Below are 21,091 nucleotides of genomic sequence, written 5' to 3'. Positions count from 1 at the left end.
TTCATTTCAGGGCACTGATTTCAGTGCTGGATTTGCACAAAAGTTGGGCAGCCACTCCTCCGGGTGTTCACCTTGCATTGCGCCCTGAATCCGTAGTTGAATTTGCACTAAAATCAGTAAGAGAGGAGTAGATCTGGCCCAAATTACTGCTGAAAATCTCAAATATTAGGAATTGAATTTTACCAGTAGGATATGAGTAAAGTTGCACCCCAAGTTTTTACTGTTTGGGACCTGTTACCCCTGTTACACAGCAAAAGCCTGACCTGGCTTCTTCCATTAAAGTCAGACCCTCTGTTAAGTAAGTTTAGTTTAAGCAGAGCTTTGTTTCCATGACTTTAGGATGGATTATGCCTCACTGCAGTTACTTAAGTGTCATGTTGCTGGTTTTGCCTTCTGACAAATTTCTTCCTGCTATGATTTCTCTTGCTGCTAGAGGCTTTCCACAAATATTCAAACAGGGACAAAATTGAATTGGCATGCCATCTTCCTCACTGCCATGAGGGGCTGATGCAAGCAATATACTTGGAGAAATAACCTCTTTTTTGAGGGTTACACATTGTCCTTCTTCCTGCCTGCTCTTTGCGGTTGAAGGAGGAAACAGGGCAATATCTGCATTCAGCCACCTGAATCGTTCAAAACCTAGCTTTCCTTTCGCATGCGCACACCCTAGCTAGACCATCCAGCCCAATGTCTATAACCTGAAGGCAGTTGTTTTCAGCCATACCAGCTAATTTTGTGCCCTTTCAAATAGGACCGAATTTGAGACAGCCACAGGATAATCTGCAAAGATTTTGAGCTTCAGTGGCTCTGTTCCTCAGGAGAGAAGTCTTGATCTGTAAGTTAGACTAGAAGCCTGCTCACTTCAGCACTTGAGGGAAACCGTTGAAAACACTGGATGCACTAAGCAGTATTTCAGGGGCTTTTCCTAAGCCTGTCGTGGGCTCCCCACAGTTGTTACAAGACCATGTGCATCACAGGCCACTAGTTCTTCTTGCTTTCTAGCCACATAGGCAAAGGTGATCAGCTCCATTTAGCACACCAAACCTGTAGTTCAATTGCCTTCAGCAGGTCCTAATTCTGCCTCACGCTGCTTCACATGCTCCCAGTGTCTTCAGTCCAAAGCTGTGTGTCTGAGCCTCAGGACATAAGAAACATTGCACTGCTCTCCCACTGCTCAGGAAATGCCCCTTCTTGCCTCTTCCTTCCCAACAGACAACTTTTCCTGCCAGGTGCAAGCAGCTTTTTGTAGATCCAGCCTCTTACGCCTCCCAGTTATGGAGGGTCACAGACTGCCTGAGTCCCCACTAGTGCTTTTCTTCCTCTCCCATCCTGCACTTTCACAGTGCTTGCAAGTCCACAGGGTTTTATTTGCACAAAAACCTCTTTCCAAGTGTTGGTGCTTGCAAAGCCCCTGGAATATGAGAATGACCTACACCCACATGCCTGTAAGTCATGTTAACAACTTAGCCAGGCAGTCACAGAAGAATACTTGGGAAAGTGTGAGAAAGAAGGTAAGTAAGTGTGCAAGAGAATACCTAATGGAAATGAAATTCAGGTCTCAGTTCTTACCAGATGGCTCAAAAGTGCTAGACTTAAGGCCTAGATCCTCATCCCCCGCTGAGCTCTGCTCACTGCATCATGAGAAAAGAGGGGACGAGGAGGAGAGAAGGTGCAGCTCTTCGCATATCCCCCCAACCATGCAGCTGCCTATTGCTCAGTGGGAATTGAGCTGCATGGGAAATCTGGCAGCTTAATTTCTCTGGAGCATTTTAGCGCTGAGTTGTTAAACAAATCTGTCCCACATAATGTAAATGTATTCTGCAACACAGCACATTATTCTTGATGAACTCATATGGCTGCTAGGCTGAAAATTTGCCTCTAATTTACTCTGCGTGCACAGGCTGCTTTCAAACATAAGGTGAATGACTTATTGTAACCCCAGATTGGTTTCAACACCAAGTGATTAAGCCGTGACATCTAGACAAAGTAAATTAAGGAAGTGGTTTCAGAGAACAGGCTGACACAAGACAGGCACAGAACTAACTCTGTAGCAAAAGCAGGATGAGTCATGCATCTGCTGCATGTGCTTTGGTCTAGTTCTTGCAGATCGGTATCTCTTGTACATAGAGCAAATATGAGGGGAGGCGCTATAATCTGACAACATGTTTGTATATAACAACACTGTTATAGCAGCATCCATCTTCAAACATTTTTACCCCTTAAGCATCACTCTTACCTTAGGGAAGCTATACCCTTCACCTCTACAGCTGCTTTCTCACCTAATCTCCCTTTTATTTTAGGGAGTTGTATCTCTCAAGTCATGGTAAGTCTGCAGTGGTTTAGCAGACCAACACTTTTCTTTAATGATCATCTGTCATATGCAGAATTTACATGGATTTCTTGTCTTTTATGGCCTCAGAAAATATGAACCAGATTCCAAAACCACATCCCAGTCAGCTCAGCAGAGTGGGTTCACCATCGTTAGTTTTGAGATTTAACACGCATCCTTACTGAACTGCTGATGACAGAAGAAAGGCAGATAGTTCCATTCTGGAGAGCTGCAAAACTGCCACCTTGTTCTGTTACGAATAGATGGAGCCTGAGTGATACAAATAGGTGGAGTCTGGTGAGCATGTGCACTTCATTCTCATCAGCCTTCCCGCAGTCTGCACTTACCGAGGCAATCATCCCATTGCAAGTGAGTTCAGTGTAGAAGGGGCTTATGATGCCCACCGACTAAATATCTCTTAGAGGCATCTGCGTTTTTTTTTAACAAAAATGCACAATGTTCCCAGTCCTACAGCTGCATGGACACTTACTATGGTGCTTGATAGGGAGGAGACTGGAATACAAGTGACCCAATTAAAGTAGATGGCAATGGAGATGGTAAGAAAAATGTCTCTCTTGCCCTGACTTTTCCTCTCCTAGATGCCTGCTCACTAGCATTACCCAGGAAATGAGTAAAGGAAGCAGGTCTACCATTTCCCTGAAGTATCTGTACCATAATTACAGCTGCTCTGTTAGATTATGTTTGGCTTTTACTACAAGGTCCTGTCAGTCACAAAACAAGTTATATTAAGGATCACTGCACACTGAGAATTCCCAGTTCCCTGACCTTCACATGCTTGCTATGTTAGAAGCAGCTGTACTTTGATGCTTCTCCTCATTGATCTAACATGCAAGTATCCACTGGAACTGCTCCTCAGGTTTTACATCTCTGATCTTCCTAAATTCTTCCCAGAAGACTGGGAGCTCTCATTTGCACTGAGAGTGCTTGTTCTGGCTGAACTGGCTTAGCCTTTCCTGAGCCTTCCCTAGCAAAAGACCGCAAATGCTACCCGTTTTAAAGTAAATTGTGCTTTAAAGTAGCCATTGAGCTACTACTGTTGGTTCTGGCTATAGTCACTGCTGGCAGACTGTTGCACAAGGCACACTGTAGCCTCACATACGCTTAGGCTATTTCTCTTTTTTAACTCTGCTATCTTCTGTTCTCAGGTATCCTCTGTGCTCTGCTGTTAAAGCGCTTCCTCCATTTCAACCTAGAAGTGGGTGCATTTCGCTAGGCGATAAAGCAGCATGCTGCATTTGTGTAATGACTCTGAACTCGAGTAACCCCAGTGGAGAGCTCATTATTACAAGTGCTGGAACAGGCCACATGGTAGAACCAGATCTTCCTGCCCTGAGTCACAGAAATAGGGAAATGCAGAATTCTGTTTTCATCATTAGAAAACCAAAAAAGGCATCTGGTCTACAAGGTAATATATGCTAGAGGGGCCAAAGGACAGCTGGGTTCTGAAATATGCTGGCATAATTTTGGAACTACAACCTAGCTGTTAGGTGCAAATGTAAGGAATTTTCCAGGAATGGAAGGGCCAAATTTTAAAAACTATTTCAGTGTTACAGAAAATCTCCCTAAGAGGTTATCAGCCTCTTCAGTCTCCTAAACACTGTGCTTTCACCCAGAGGCACACGTGGTTCTCCAGACTGGGTATGGAGATACTCTGGAGAGTGCATTCCTGTAGTTCTCTCTGGTGTATTAGTAGGATCATCTCAGGATGCCCTTCTTGAGAGTGCTTTTAGCAGATTGTTGTGGGACTATTCAAGGAGTTTTGCGGTAGGTGAACCAACAGAACTTCAGTGACAGAACTGCTTGTAGGTTTTATCTGCTTCTAAAGGCTGTCAGTATCTTAAAGTATGTCCTCTACAATGAAATCCAAAACTAGTTTAGTAGTCCAGGGCTTTTATAATGCCTTGTTTGCAGTACACCACACCAGGTGGTATGGAAACGGGCTTTTCAATCTCTCTCTTTGCCCGATCTCACCTCAGGCAAGATTTTAGTCCTAGATTTACTGACTACATTTTCTAATAGCAAGCCTGATGCAGTCAGAGACCTACCAAATCAAGGTAACAGCTGTTTCCTCTAGAATTTTTTCTCACTTAGTGGTTTTCCAAACAAACCAGAAGGACAGCCTTTTGAAATTGAAACAGGACTTGTGGAGAGAACTGCTTAAAGAAGGCTTAGTTGCTTTGCTGGGCAAAGTGATTCCAAAGACTGAGGGTACCTCTCATGGTGCCGTGCAGCCAACTGCCTGATCCTCCTTTAGAAACTAAAAGCTGTTTTCCCCAAGAAGTTCTAGAATGCCACAGTCACAGGCATTGTCCCTTAAATATTTTGAGATTGAGGTTAAACTTTACTTCAAAGACTTTTCCACTGAATTCACAGTGGAAGGAGGAGTTGAATTCAAGCAGCCTGTCTCCAGAAGAGGACGTGACTGGTTATACCTGATAGACTCGTATGTGCCATCCCCCAGCCACTTGACCTATATCTTTGCCTTTCTCTTAGCCAAACACTCTTCTTCAGGGTTCCAAACCCCCTTGCTTTGAATGGTGCAGAGACAATACCCAGCTGTACAAACAGCAGAGTGCTTCTAGTGCCTTCACAATGCTAGTGAATGGCAGAAGGTTGAGTGTCATAAAGCTCTGCACATCAGCAAAGGGTGTGTAGCGGTGGCATGCTGTTGCAATATAGTTATGAAGGACTTCCCTGTGCCTCTTGATTTCTAACTGGGTTTCATGGATACATCTGGCCATTGCTGCTGGTTTTTAAAATTAGATTAGCAATTGAATCAGCAGTAGGGTATCGGGAGGCTGGAACAGGGAGAATGGTGCAAACTCCTCTTGTACTGCCCTGATGCTGAGATGAGTAATTAGTCTCTTTTTATTCCAAACAAAAACTCAAACTGCTAGCAAAGATAATGGAGACAATTTGGCCCTTGCTGCAGCCCCTTAATCCTTTTCTATTTCACATATATGCATACTGGGATTACCTGCATACACTATAAACTTCTTTTCTCAAACATAATCCTTCACAGCTGCCAGCACAGAAGCATGCCAAAACAGGGCCAGGGCCTCTGGCTGCATATCAAGGTGGGCAGAAAGAGAGCCACTTAACCATAGACTCTGAGTTCTCATAAGCCATAAGTTCCCATGAATCTGTGTTTTTCTTCTCTTCTGCCCCATCATGTGCTTGGCTTATTTCTTAAGCATATAAATAGTTTGCCCTACACACAGGTAAGTCTTGGAATGTCTGTGGTGTGAATACTAAATAAAAAAATAGATTATAATCATTTCCTTCTCCTGAATAAATGAGTCAATCCCCTAAAGCAAATTCCTATCACTCTTCATGTCCAGTTGCATTTAGCTAAATGTGATCCTTTCTGCAGCACTTACTACAGGCATATCATTCAGGCAGTTCTGTTAAAAAAATCTCCATCTGCCTGTGTCAGCATCACTGACCTGACATATGTCTATCATGGGTCATTAATCACACATTAAAGACATGTGTGGGTGCTGTCAGGTTTAGTCTTGGAACAGGTTCTGCTTCAATGGGTTTGAATGTCACCTCCCATTGGGATCATTCATTTCCAAGGGAAAGTAATACCTTAGTCTTTTCAGGAAGTTTTATTATCTCGCACATTTTGTCCTTCACTTCATCTAAGTTACAGTCATTCTCCCTCTTCCAGTTATAGAACGTCTCCCCTGAAGCCACAGTTCCCGGTGTCAACCAAAGGGAGCACTACAGAAAAACTCTTGATGCTTTTTTGCAGTCTTCAACAGTGTCGCTTCTGTAACAAGTAATAGGCTCATGAACTCGGCTTCTGCACATCTTCTGTCATTAATTCTCAGAAGTAATTTTCACATTTCAAAGTTTTATTCACAATCTCCTGAATACCTGGGGTGCAGGTGACATGAATGCCAAGGATTAATTTGAAAATAGTCAATTTATATTTTCATGTTCGTTGCAGTTACATGTTCGTTTCTCTGTTGGAGAACTTTTGTAACTAAGCAACAAGAACATGTGTCTCAAATCTTATATTTGAGAATAAAGTGTGATTTTGGCTAGCGCAGAGTTGTGTTTGTGGTATTACAACAGATTCTTGATTTTGTACACATGTAGAGCATTGAAGTAAGTTTATCCATGTCTATCAGGAGTAAGCAGGCCCACTAATATCCTATGAGAACAGTCCGGACTACTTGTATGAACAAGTGTTTGATTTTCCAATGTGGGAAATAAATGAATCATGGAATTTCCAAGTACTCGCACTATGAAAATCTAACTGTGAGAACGTTTCTGGAAGGTGATGAAAAAAAGGCTGCAAACATGTTGAAAATTAGTTGTCCTTAGACTTTGAAGATACATTCCTGGAGCTCTCCTTTGCCCTGGCTATTTTATTCAGCTCTGGTATTTCAGGAGAAAAGATTTAGGAATGACTTACCTCTCTAAGGTGAGTCAATACATAGCGCACAGAACTGCATGTCTCGAGAACCCAAAGGCTCCACTTCAGTGCCTTATCTTTCCTCACGTATACCTTCACTCTTCAATTCATCCCCTCTTAGCAGGACCAGGGCTTTCTTACTGTTCTGTACAGCAGCTAGCACCATTAGGGCTTGGTTTGGAAATACCATAAAGACCAACTTTGTTTAGGTGTTCCACAGAAACATGGCATCAAGACAGACCACAAGTATTAAAAGCCTCTATTACTGGTAACCTATAGAAGAAACAGTGATATTCAGTTTATTTCTAGCTGTGTGTACATAGAGTTTATAAAAACTAATAAATTGAATGTTTAAGATGACAGACATATTTCTTTTTTTTTTTTCTCATGCAGTGCTTTAGCCACACAACAACCATTAATTCTAACAGAAATCGAAGTAAAAAATCCCTGTGTGACGCATCAAAAACTCATGCACAAACATGTAGTACCTGGAGAACAATTCAGAATTAACTACCAACAAAGTGGAGGACAAGTGGACAGCAAGTTGCCCATGAGCCAGCGCCAGCAGCATGTCCATGTGGCCAAGAAGGCCAGTGGGATCCTGGGGAGCGTTAGGAGGACCGCGGCCAGCAGGCAGAGGGAGGTGATCCTCCCCCTCTGCTCTGCCCTGGTGAGGCCACATCGGGAGTGCTGTGTCCAGTGCTGGGCTCCCCAGTTGGAGAGAGACAGGGAACTGCTGGAGAGGGTCCAGCAGAGCGCTGTGAAGATGATGAGGGGACTGGAGCATCTCCCTTGTGAGGAAAGGCTGAGAGAGCTGGGCCTGTGTAGCCTGGAGAAGGGAAGACTGAGGGGGGAACTTGTTGATGTGTACAAATATCTCAAGGATGAGTGTCAAGGGGATGGGGCCAGGCTCTTTTCAGTGGTGCCCAGTGACAGGACAAGGGGCAATGGGCACAACCTGAAACACAAGAAGTTCCTTCTGAATATAAGGAAGAACTTCCTTACTTTGAGAGTGGCAGAGGACTGGAACAGGCTGCCCAGAGAGGTTGTGGAGTCTCCTTCTCTGGAGACACTCAAAACCCACCTGGATGTGATCCTGTGCAGCCTGCTCTAGATACACCTGCTTTAGCAGGGGGTTGGACTAGACCAGGGGTCCTCACACTTTTTAACAAAGGGCCCGGCGCGGATGCAGTGGCAGGCAGCCATCTGCGGCTGCTTGGTTTCCCCCCCAACCCCCGGCGGGGGGTGGCGGGGGTTCTGTAAATACCGGGGGCCGGATTGAGGACCCTGGGGGGGCCGTGTCCAGCCCTCAGGCTGTAGTTTGAGGACCCCTGGACTAGGTGATCTCCTGAGGTCCCTTCCAACCCTGACCATTCTGTGATTCTGTGAACTGGGGAAACTCAGGTAGGTAGATCAAGTGCCGAAAAGCATACAGATACGTATTTACACTCTGATTTGTAGGTTATGTGTCACAGGGAGTCCTCCTGCCTAATATTTTATAGGAAAAAAGCTATAGTGGAAATCAGGCAGAATTGTATGAGGGGTTACACTGCTGTAATTTTTTAATTGCGTAATTTTTTATTAAAATTTATATAGAATTATATAATAATATAATAAAATAATATATATATATATAATTTAATTGTGTAAAATTCCCTTCTCTGTTGTCACCAAGTGATTCAAAGTTGCATTTGTCAGCCATCAACACACTAGGATCTTCTCCCTATATCTAAGAAGTTTAATTTGGGGTTCCATGCACAGGGAATCTCTGCATGGCTTTTCCTTGCCAAATGTCAGCTATGTGTAACTCCAGGCAGGATGTCCTAAGTTCTGTTAAGCAGCCAGGCTTCAGCCATGCTTAAGCCATGCTATGCTCAAAAACATATGTGAAAAAAGTAAATACACCTTATATGTGACAATAAGGATTTATGAATAGTATAAATGAAATCTTAATTAATGAAAGAATTATCATTCCAGATTGAATTATTAAAAAAAAATGTTGCTATAAAAAGTCTCCATAACAATACAGTTTAAAATGTTAAACACAGTACTTAGTTTCTAACCTTTTCCCTCGTGTTACTCCCTGCTGCTCCTCCAGGTACTAATGTTAATAGTTTCCACCTAGTTGGAGGGGAAGGGGTAGAGTAAATCACGAGCATCCAGATTCCTTTGCCAGGAAGCATATGATGTTAATTTCTCCTTCCTGTTGTCCTTCCTTTTTTTTTCAGGTACACATTTTATGTTATACTTTCACCCATTGCTCTTTCTTCACTGGTCTGCAACTCCATATTGTATCTGCATTTGCTATACATTATATATACATTGCATACATTCCACTATGTATGTGGAATATTTGTACTTTTTTTTTGCTTTGCTAGTCCTAGGAAGAGCTTTGCCCATCTCCAGGTCTGCGTTTCTTTAACCGTTCATTGGTGGGCTAGGACCTTCAGGACCAGCCTTTGTGTCAGCTCTTATCATTTCGTGCCCATACCCCTCCATACTGCATCTTGTGCACTCCCTTCCCAAGGCCTCTGCTATCATGCCAGGCCTGTTATTCATCTATGCTACATCACTATGTTAAAGTTATATCTTGCTTTGCACAGGACAGCTATTTGTTAGTGCTACCAACACTGCAACCATGGCTGTACCATACAGTGATAAGCAAAACTAATGACATCGTCATTAGAAGAATTGCTGTTACAGCTAAATGAAGTAAAAACAAAACTTCAGTCAGGCCAAGAAAAGTTCCAGCAAAGCAAGCCTGATAAATTTCAGGGCTGAGGCCTTGCAAACTCTGTACAAAATCTGTGACACATTACTAGCAATGACACTGCTGCATTACGAGGCTACAAGGCTACACAACCTGCCTCAGCTGTGAGGTGAGGCTCACTCATGAGACCACTCTGTTCATTCAGGATGTATTAGGAGAAGCTTTCCCAGTCACCTATGGAAAGTATAAGCAAGTTTTTAGCATAGCAAAGTGATGTGCAGGCACTGGCTGTATTTCAGAGCAGGTACAGTCCCCATGAAAGGAAGAGTGTGAAGACCTTCCTGTTAGAGTTATTCCAACCCTATCCCTCTAAAGCAAACAGGCTTGTAGGGAATCCCAAGCCCTTGGACCCAGGTCATCTGCAGAAGTACCATGTGTAAGACATGGATTAGACTAACACCCAGACCTCTAAAATCATGCAGAATTCTGTAGATATGTGACATCTGCTTTGGCCTCTGAAAATCAGGGACTTGCAAAGGATTCCACATTGGTTGCCCAGACAGAAGACCTCACAGTGATAACAAGGGATAACAACTGAATGATTGAATAACTTTAAATAAAATGTCTAGAAATCCATACTGATACCACAAATACCAGGAAAGGTCTACAGCAATTTTGGTGCAGGACTCCACGGTCATAGTTGAGGAGGGAATGGCCTATACTCAACCTCAAACTTTAAATCTGTAAACACTCAATACTTGGACACTTTGGCATACTGTTCTGCAGAATGTCTGAAGTAACAATCCAGGTCAATGGGATTTTTATAGCTTCTTTAGAAAAAAGAACAAACAAACCAAAAAAATCACAAAATTAAGCATCTTCTGTATAGGTGGTTTAGTATTGATATTTCTACATGAATCATTTTGCATGAAGTATTATTTGAAGTTCTGGATTGGAGGTGGTTCTTTTGATTTACAGAATGGATGCATATGAGGAAAACATGTTACAAACAGCGACAAAACTTAGTTAGGAACAATCTTTCCTTTTAAGCTTTGCTTTTGGGCTATTAGTCATTAATATTCCTGTAATGACTTTCATTCTTTGATTTAATATCTAAGGAGATTTTGTTCTCTAAAAAGCAAATATATAGTCTGTAGGTATGCCAAAGCCTAACAGCAGTCTTCTGTTTGACATAGATCAATACAAAACTGCCTCATTCTTTACATCTAATTCTGCTTACCAACTATTCCACCTTTTCAGTTTTAGAAGCACAGCATATTAAAACTGCTTTAATATTTCTAAATTAAAAACTGGTAATTAATACACCTATAGCAAATGCTAAACTCACAGCTTTATAAAAGTAATATTAGCTGAAGGGCATAATGTTTTTATGCCCAAATAACAGGAGATATCTTAATAACTAAATATAGTACAGAAGCTAATATATTCTGACAAGAATTTTGGGGTTTGATTTTTTTTTCCACCACAGAGTTTTCTACTAAATTATTTGACCAGCACTATTAAGAAATAATCACCTAATGACAGATACATGCAATTATCTTTAATCACCTGATTTATTAATTTTATTGAGATCAGTAAGATCAGATCAATACTCAGTTTGTGTCTACATATCAAAGATAAATGATTCAGCATGTGAGTCATCAGATAATGATGGTTACCAAATTAAAAAATAAAATATAAACTTCCACCCCCCAAGACATACTATATTTAGGTCTTCTTACTTTCTTACAATTAAATCCAAGTTTTTAACCTGTCTCAAACTCTTCATAGGTATGAGTCTGTCTTGAGAGGGTCATTTTAGTAAAACCTGTAAGTTTAATCATTTCCATACATGCCGTTTTACAAGTTGAGTTAATTTTACTTTGATTACTTGATAAGAAGGAGAAAATCTGGTTCCCCTTTACCTACAAAGCCTCTAAGCAAGGTGTGACCAACCTAAGTCCTTGAGCAGAGTGCACATTTTAGGTCCAGTTCTTGTGCCACAGATAATATATTGCACAGGTGGGGACTGCTGGGTATCCAAGCTCCCACATGAAGGATGAAATGAGCCAAGAAGTGTCTTGGTGTGTTTTGGGTTGCTTTGAGGTCCATAGGCTAACCTGTCCTAACTCCACCTATAATGGCATAATGGGATGCTGGCAATCAGTATTGTCTCCTGCCTGTGAACAACCCCGGACAACCCTGCCTCCTTGATCCTCCATGGTGTCTGGTTCTTTGTCGCGTGAAGACTGGTATGTGTCTCATATTGCCAGGAGGCCGGGTTACCCTTGCTTTTAACCTTACATTAACGTGAGGGATGACAGTATTTTTCTATCTACAAATCACCCCTGGGAAAGTCTGTTCATCCAGTAACTGTTCCCTTGTTTCTTCTTTCCATAAAAATACTTGGAATAACTCTCTGATGGTACACATCTACACTGAATTACTCAGCTCCCTAGTCCATTCCTTGTCCTGGTTTCCTGACATCTCCATTACACAAATGTTAGTTTCTGTAATCCTCTGGGGTGTTTCTGCTTTGTTTTGGGGTTTTGTTGGTTTTGGGTTTTTTTTGGAGGGGGTGTGTTCTTTGGTTGGTTGGTTTTGTTGTTGGGTTTTTTGTTGTTTTGGTTTTTTTTTCTCCTTGAGATAGAAAACTAATTCTCTCTTATGTAAGATCCAAGCGTAATTTTGGAGGTAGCTAACTCAGGTCAAAAGGCAGCCTGAATAAGACAGCATCAGGTCTGCCAGATATATTATCTTTTAGTCATATCCCAGAAGGTTTTGCACCCTCAATACACCTCTGCATGCACTCATGCTACAGCCTAAGTCATACAACATACCATTTCAGTTTCATGCTAAAAAGACATTACACTGCCAGGCTGGAAAAACTGACCACCACAGAAAACGGTGTCTGTCTTATGCCCACAGGGCATCACTGTGCCAAGTGCTTATGCAGTATGCATGTTACCCCCTTGGTCTAGAGTCCCCAGCAACCGCAGACATAACTCTAGATCACTTAAACTGAATGCCAGGAGCTGGATGCAGCTAGCCATGATATACAGCCAAGAACTCTTCCCCTTATCAACTGACTTGGTGCTTCATCAAGCTTATCTCAGTTCTGAATTTGAGCAGTCACTTCCAATGCTTTTGTGATAAAGCCAGTGGAAGACTGAGCTGTGTATTGTGCTGTAGCCTCTGCTTGAAGAGGAGAAGAAAGTCTCAGAGCACTTGAACTGTATCCTGGGTAAGACAGCATCGGGTCTCACCACCGTCCTACACAAGCAAAGATAAAGGTAACTTGGTCTCCAGTTTCATGCTGGGGCTTATTTGTTGCAGCAGTGTGGAAGCAGTAAGATAGTAAGATTCAAAGGTCGTTTCTCTTTGTATAGTATTTCCAGTCTTACTGAGGTGGTAAATACTGAGATGCAGACCACAGCTGCTACTGTCAAGGCTTTTACATGTATATTCTCCCAGTCCTGTTAGCTTTACCTCAGTGTGGTATGACCTAGTGTATTGGTCTGGTCAGAAGATGGTTTATTCTGGTGACAAGAAAGTAAAATATAACTGGTGATTTGCCATCGTGCCGTAATTTTCAGATCAGAACTTTGAAGGTCTCCAAGTCTGTGCATTAACAGAAGAACATAAGCATGGCTGCACTGGTCAGATCAGAGCCCCATCTCCCTTAGGTCCAGATGGCAGCAGCAGGCACCTAAGGATGATCATAAAGAGGGCAAGCGTATAGTGGTATTTCCCTGGCATCACCTCTCAGTCTCCAGTGACCTTTTCAGGGTCTCTTTAAGTTTCACAACAACGATAAAACAAGCAAGCAAGCAAACAAACAAACAAACAAATATAAAATAATGGTCTAAAACCAGAAGATCCTCAGTGGCATGGTGGCTGATTTTGAGACCTGCCCAGTGCTGTACCACTGACAGCATACACTGCAGGAATAATTCCTTCCAATCGACTTTGGCTCCCACAGGAGGAACTGGGTCTTCTGTGGGGACTTATGGATACAGCTGTAGCGTTAAGGAGAATAAGCTGGCCTTGGAGTGGAGTTTAGTGGTTGTAATGAATGTTAAAAAAAAAAAGCCCAAACATATTTATGTGAAGGTGAAAGAGTATGTCAGGTCTGGTTTGAACTAAAGGCCTGGGCTGCATAAAGGTTCTTTATGGGCTTTCTGATAACTTACACGCAAAGTGGGAGGATGGCTTATGTATGGCTGCCTTCCAGGACTTTGGCTTGTGCATTGGTCTACAATAAGGTGTGTAAAGTACATTTGAATGGAAATGACAGTCTAGAGAGCCAGACTGCTCTGAGGTGCAGGGCGACAGGATGAGATGTAACAGGCACAAGCTGCAGCCAGAGAAACTCAATCTGGTATTAGGAAAAACTTTTCACTATGAGGGTGGTCAGTCCCTGGAACAGCGGCCCAGAGAGGCCTCTTGGGGATCTCCATTCTTCAAAACTCAACTGGGTAAGACCTTGAGCAACCTGATGCAATGGACCTGCTTTGAGTGAGAATTCAGACCAGAGACCTCCAGAGCTTCCTTCCAACGCCCGTTACTGTAGGAATCAATGATTCTTTCAAGTCTGTAAAAACTTCAGTGAAAAATCGTGGTTCCCTGGGAGAAGAAAAGCATGTTATCCACTTTAGATCAAACAAATTCGCATCAAAGCACTGAGAAAAAACATAATTTCTATCTCTCTGTGATTTATTTTTACTTTTGTAAAGGATTATTAATGGAGTAATGAAAAACAACACCAGCAGAGACACACCCAGCAAGACTGTAGCTATTGATGTGCACTTTACCAGTGTTTTTTGTTTCTGAAGATTTTCAGTTATATTTGGTTCATAGGCTCTAATGCCTTCTTCATCAGATGAGTTGGAAATATCTTCAGAAAAAAGTAAGAGTCAAAACCGATTGTCAGTCACATGAATCTTCCCTTTGATGACAACATATAATCTAGATCTCCTACAGTGTTCTTCACGCATGTATCTCAGAGCATTTTATAAAATGTATGGTAAACATTGTCTTCTTTTCATAAAAAGAGGCTTGAATATGGAAGAAAGTGTTCAAGGTCACGCTGAAAAGTACTGGCAGAGCTTGGTAGTAAACCTGTCTCTCCTAAGTCAAGGAAAACAAATAGTGAACTTTTTGTTTTGACGATCACACCAAAAGCCAGGGAAATAATCACTTTGATTCAAATCATACAAAAAGACATGTTGGTAAGTTACCAAATTAGTGCTGAAATGCAAATTACAACATTTCCCATTGGTTTTCCAGCCAAAACTTTTCCTTGACCTCAACACAGATTTTGAACTGTTTTCCATTTTCTACTTGATGACTGTAATTTCATTTGCCAGTACTAGGTAAGAGCTCCAGTTCAGCATGCTACTTGGACACAAATATCCCCAAAACAGTCAAGTGTAACATCACAGAATCAGATGCTAAAAGAGAAGCCTGAACTTCTGCCTCTTTCAAAGGACACTCAGTTAAAAAAAATAATATTTAGAATATTAAAATACTAATAATAGTAAAACAAAAATATTTTTTAAAAAGCTGGTAAGAGCTTATCATATTGTTTTCCCTGTAATAGTTACTGACGTACAGAGAGAAAGTGGACTAGATCTTCCATTTGTGCAACTTTTCTGGAAATGCAGAAGAACAAGAAAGGTGCCAAAAAATCACAATGCATTCAAAGATGCTGTCTAAAGAAACCATAACGAGAACTGCACCACTACAAAAGATGTGAGAAGGCAACAGCAATCCAGCTCTGTCATGTATTAACTTCTAGGTACAGCTACAAATATAAGAAATATCAGACCAAATGCCCATTGATCCAGTATCTTGTCTCAGACAGTAGCCAAAGACAAGGAAAAAAAAATACACAAGACAATCATATGGAAACACTTTTGCTGATATACTGTCACCTTTCAGTGGTTTGAGAAACTATCCTCACCTTTATGTTTATTAGCCCATGATGGACTTCCATTAATTCATCTAATGAAATTTAGTCAACTCTGGTGTTGAATCCATGCCTTTACAATGAAGCCCTACACAAGGTCAGAACAATTAAAACAAGGAACAAATATTTATCAGCTCAGTACTTCACTTTCATAGCTTCAACAATCTGTCTTTTGAAGGGAAACACTGACTACAATCGCAGGGACACTCACCTGTCCTTGGGCTATGCAAATGTTGGAAGATTAGTCCAATCTCCTGTAGATAAAACTCTTGTTTAATCCAGGATATGGCTGATACCATTCGTACTGAATTTACATAATGCCCGGAAACAAAGAGGGCAAGCAAACCCAGCTGCCATGCTTTCTCTCTCTTTCTTGTACCTAAGTTATTACATGAGGTGACTGACCAAATTTTTAAACCCTTTAAAAGGCTTTCGGTGTCTGGTTCTTTTTTTTTGTTTTGTTTTGTTGGGGTTTCTTTTGTGTGTGTGGTTTGGTTGTGTTTGTTTGTTTTTTTTTTTTTTTTTTTTTTTTTTTTTTTATGTTATTAGTATAGTTTTAAAGTGTAAGACATTTCAAACAGCAAACATTTTCACCGAATTGTGCATGTGCCTAACTCAGCACTCTCTTGGAAGGGAGGAGCAGGAAGGGGGAAGGATTTCAGCCTGATGCACCATTAAGTTCAGGTGCTACTGACCTAAACACTGAATTCAAAGACATTGAAGGTTGCATGAACATATCTGATTTGTGTGTTTAAGAACATAAATACAGTGTAAATGTAAAGTTCTTTCTTAAAACTCTGAATATAAGATGAGTTTCCAGAGTTGATGATCCCATGTAGCTGTCACTAGACTCCTTGAGAAATGCACACACTTAGCATCTGAAATCAGACCACTTTTGTTACTTTTTTCAGCTTCAGGTCCTGGGCACTAGTTTTGCTCATTGTTTGATATGTATAAAGAACACAGAATTGTAAAGCTAAGGGAAAGGAAAGAAACGAAAAAGCCAAGCTGTCAGTGTGGGTTTTTTTAAAACTCAAATAATTTCTAGTTAGTCATGAAGTTCATTTTCTTTTGTTCAGCTTTAATAATGACATCAACCCAATTTTCCAGGAAAGCGCAAAAGATTATGTGTGCGGTGAACTACACCCCAATGAGTTTGCCTCCTGTTGTCAGGAATTACTTAATTAAAGTAAGAGAACTGAGATTTTGAACAACATATTCATTGTAATGAAAGTGCATGGGAACCTGATAGGGTGCAACAACACCAGAAAAAAGGCATCTCTTTTGTCCATCAATTATTTTGTTCTAAACCAGATGACTCAGGGCATGAGCCACAATAAAAGCTGACAATCCAGAGGAAGATGTTCTACCTCCCTGTGGTCTACTGGGCTAATCTTTCAGTGCCTGGGAAAGGATGAAGCTTTCATCTTGCACTACTTGTTGATTTTATCAATGTTGTCTTTGGAGAAGGACTTAGGGCTGTCTGTTACTGTTTCAGCGCTTGTAAAATTCCCATCCCCCAAATGAAACAATCAGCACTGATACTTGTTTCTTGCCTGCCAGATGATTCACAAGCAAGTCTGGGTCAGCCTTACTTCGAACATAAACAATCCATAAACAACAATCATGCCATTCAATCATTTGTATAAAAATTCAGCATCAAGGTCTCCATGCAAACTTGCAGGAGAGTATGTTATCAAAACTTTGTTTAAAAATAAATAAATAAATAAAAACTAAAAAAAAGAGAAGTGACTTTTCCTAGTTGTACAAGAGATTTGGGAGTCGTGTGGTCAGAGGTGTCTACCTGTGATGGCTCCTGCTTAGTGTGGTTAAATAGGGCTACCACCTGGCTGGGGTTGGTAGCAGTGGGTGTATTCTGATTATTGCTAATACTACAAGCCATAAGCACCTTATAAACTGCAGTTCTGAATCAATTTGAACATACTAACCAACAGGGAAATCCTGGCTCTTTCAAAGGAAAGAGAAGGGGAGGAGGCACATTGGCACCTCTGGTATTCATCCACAGTTTAACCTGTGTGTTACAAATTGGCAGATCTCAGCCAAGTAGCTTGTGGAATAATTTATATCTTCAGATATGACTCTCAAAGTTCTCCACATCACTCCACTCTCCCCTTGCACCAACACAAGATGTGCTCGCAGGTTTCTTCTGAGAACCGGCCCATTTCTGCTTGCAGCCAGAGGTAATGTATAAGCTGCCTTTACTGCTGCTTGTGGTCACTTTCCTTCTAGCCTTAAAGCTGGTCCACTCCAATATTTGTGGTTTAGTTTTTCTGCTGGAGTAGTTTTCTCCCTTTATAAGGAGTCAAGTCAGTTCACAAGGGCTGTGTGGCTGCTTGTGCTGGCGTTAAGGGGAAACTGCAGGAGCATGCAGTCAGCAGTAGGAAGGGGGGAAATGGGAAGAGGAAGTAATGTTATGCTATATTATTACCTAACCTTTCTAGAATTTCCCTACTCTCCCCTACTCTTGGTTACCTTAAATAATTCTGTGTTCTTAGCAGGTTTTGCTGCTTTAATGAGAAAAGGACCTTTGTTCTCTAAGTAGTAACCTTTTTCAAATCCTTCTCAAAGCTTTCTCAGCTTGTGGATTTCAGCCTTTCTTAATAGCTTCTAACAAGGCATTTCAAAAAAGCTGTTTAGAAAACTTCACTTCTTTATCATGAATGGCTTGTTTCATCCCCCCTTAGCCTATGCAGTTTAGCGTTACACCACTAGAAGTCAGGGGACTCTGCTGTTTTATACTGGTTGGGAACCTAGCAGCCAAGAATCTGCTCCACTATTCTTCCTAAGAAATTTATATCAGAAGCATGGTTTATAAAGGCAGAACTATTTCAACCCCTATTATACTGTTCAAATCACAATGCTATGTAGTCCCATCTCTAATCATTTGCTTCAGAATATTCCCTTCTAACAGTTTTTCTCAGAAGAGTAGTATAACATGGGCAACTCTCCAGCCAAGCAGCTCTTCTGAATGATAAAGAGCATAAGTTTCGTCACTAGCATAGCTATTTTATTCCCTGGCTCCTTAGGAACTCCCAGACAAATGTCATCCAGTCCTGGCAAACACTCACCAATTCCTACAGGTTTTCTACCACATTTCTTTTTAATGCTTCTCCCTATGACAATGCTTCATCAGCAGACAAGCATCAGCATATCTTATACCTTGTTGTGAGGACCACAGCAAAAGGATCATTTTGCTGCTGTCTTTTTGATGTTCTCTCTTGACAGAAAATGTGTACTTTGTCTGGGTTATATTCATTTTTCCTTAGAGGATACAAGAAGGAGATAAAAAATATAATATCCAGAGAAAAAGTCCCTCTCCCTGTTTCCATACTATGAGGACAGTGCCAGGGAGAGGGGGAACTACAGCCCTGGCTATGAATACACAACAAGTGCCAACAGTTCAGATTATCACTTAATGTCATTTATAATCAGGTAGTCCCCATTGATTCCCAGTCAGAATCAGAGCCTTATTATGCACGATACTGCCAAACCATTAACCAGAAAGAGAAGCAGATGCTTACAGGGGGCTTATTCCCACCTCGACAGCTTACATAATTTCTGGCATTTCCTGTTTCCAGATGGACTACAAACAATTAAACATTTGCATCTTCAAAGTTTTAATTGCTCCTCATAGGAATCCCAATGAGGTATGTGCTATACCTATTATTATCCATGTTTATGAAGAGCAGGAGACAGGAATGGTGAGTCGTATAAACACTGATGAGAAGTTTCTACCATCTACCTGTAAAGGAGGCCACTAGATCTTTTCTCAACATATGCCTTCTCCCAGCTGCATCACCTATTCTGCCTGAACTAGGAAATGAATGAAGGATGTAATCACATTTCAAGAGTGTAAACGCTCATTTACATGTGGGCTGAAGAGATACCTTCCACTTCAAAATTATCTGGAATCTCATTACAACCAAATACATTCAAGATGCCCTCCCCTCCCTTTCCTTAGATTCCTGCCCAATATCTTTGGACAGCATACCTGCTGCATGGGCATAATGACAGCTTCATGAGGAGGCTGCCTGCAGACTGAATCTGGTGTGCCTGTTCTGCTTGTCTTACACACCTGCTGATACCAAGGACTCCCAAGAGTTTTCCTTCTAGAAGCAGTGGCAGAGTTATGACCAAAGAGACTACAGGCAGGTGTGCAAAGTGGCGGAGAAAGGACGGATGAGTTTTAACAAGTCCAGGTAACACTGCTGTTTACCAGGACTGATAAAGGCATGGATGTGGAGCCTGGAAAGGCAATGAAATCCTGGGCTGAAGTTGGAAGTATGCCCAAATGCAAAGCATGCTACTTGAAAGCAGAAAACCCTGTTTTCCCATCTGTTGGTCTATGTATCCTGGTGGTGTCATATAGGAAACCGAGTTTCAGCAGTCATGTGCTGCAGACGTTTGTCTTCATTCTGAACTCATAGTCCAATTACAGCCAAATTTGAGAGGGAAAGCAATCGTAAAGATGTAGAATTCCTTCACGTTATAGGAAAATTGTTGAACTAGTGGCAGAGCGACTCCATCAGTATGCTCACTAAGGGAAAGGCTGCACTAAACACTGATTAACAGCAAAGGATGGACATGGGACAGAGATGCTACTGGTTCTCCAGCCACTGGAAAGCTCTCGTCAGAGCCATACTTAACTGACCAGAAAAACTCACTCTGCAGTCCGTATATTGGTGTCTAATAAGGAATGAGTTGACAAAGCAGCTTTGATGTAACTGTTAAAAAATCAAGCAACTATAAGATGCACATCCAAAGAAACTAGGATTTATGAATTCTGCACCTTCTGGAACTCATTGTTCTGATTCAAGAAACAAGATAAAGGGGACCACATGGCATCACATGTTCACATTTTTATATCCATTCAGAAAACCACCTCAATTCAATGTATACAAGCACAGGCAGTTGAACCATCCTTGTTCACCTTTCTAGTCCCAAGAATAAAACATTTAACAAGACCTACATCTTAGGAGCAAAATTTACTAGAATGACCTGGATTTCAGCACTTTTCAAACTTTTGTTTCCTGAGTACACCTACATGCATTTTTTTTAAGTGTTGAGACTTACATTGACATAACAAGGGCCGTGTTGTGCCCCTTGTGTGGAGCCTTGGAAATGAAAGGGCTAAGATAAAATGTCATCCAAACAACATAAGGTGACTCCAGAGTCTCTGATGAACTTTTCAGAAGATAATTAACAAGACAGTAATGTTCAGCCTTGCTATTCCCATTCCATTTCCATTTCTGTTTCCATTTCCATTATCATTATCATTCCTATTCCCATTCCCGTTCCCATCTAACAGAATTTCTTAGGGTACCACTAAGACAGAGCTGTTCTGGCTGTCAATTACTTCCAGAAGTTTTGGAAAAGATCTAGATCCTGATCTGGAGTGTAGTTTCTCCATCCAGGTAGTCAACAGGCAGTCTTTGCTATAGATTCTCTGATTTGTTAGTATTTTAATACCTTATAAATGCAAAATGCCACAAGATCATTCTCTCTCCACATCATTATGATTTGAATTTCATTTGACATTTAGAATGGGTACTCAGGAAGTGTCTGTTCTGTTTTTGGTCTGATTTTCCCTATTTGCATCCCAAACTGGAGAGA

At 41.3% G+C, this 21,091-nt stretch overlaps 1 long non-coding RNA gene across 1 annotated transcript in view; it reads right to left on the bottom strand.

Annotated features, from left to right (window-relative positions):
- Window positions 1-247: 247 nt before the first annotated feature.
- Window positions 248-21,091, bottom strand: part of LOC308056665 — a 383,794-nt gene continuing 362,950 nt past the window's right edge. The window contains exon 2 of the long non-coding RNA XR_013924909.1: window positions 248-21,091. This exon is cut by the window's right edge and continues 27,089 nt beyond it. This is a non-coding gene — a long non-coding RNA (uncharacterized lncRNA).

The sequence above is a fragment of the Falco punctatus genome (assembly GCF_963210335.1).
Source record: "Falco punctatus genome assembly, chromosome: Z".
Taxonomy (NCBI): Eukaryota; Metazoa; Chordata; class Aves; order Falconiformes; family Falconidae; genus Falco; species Falco punctatus.
This window is presented reverse-complemented; position numbering and strand designations above follow the sequence as displayed.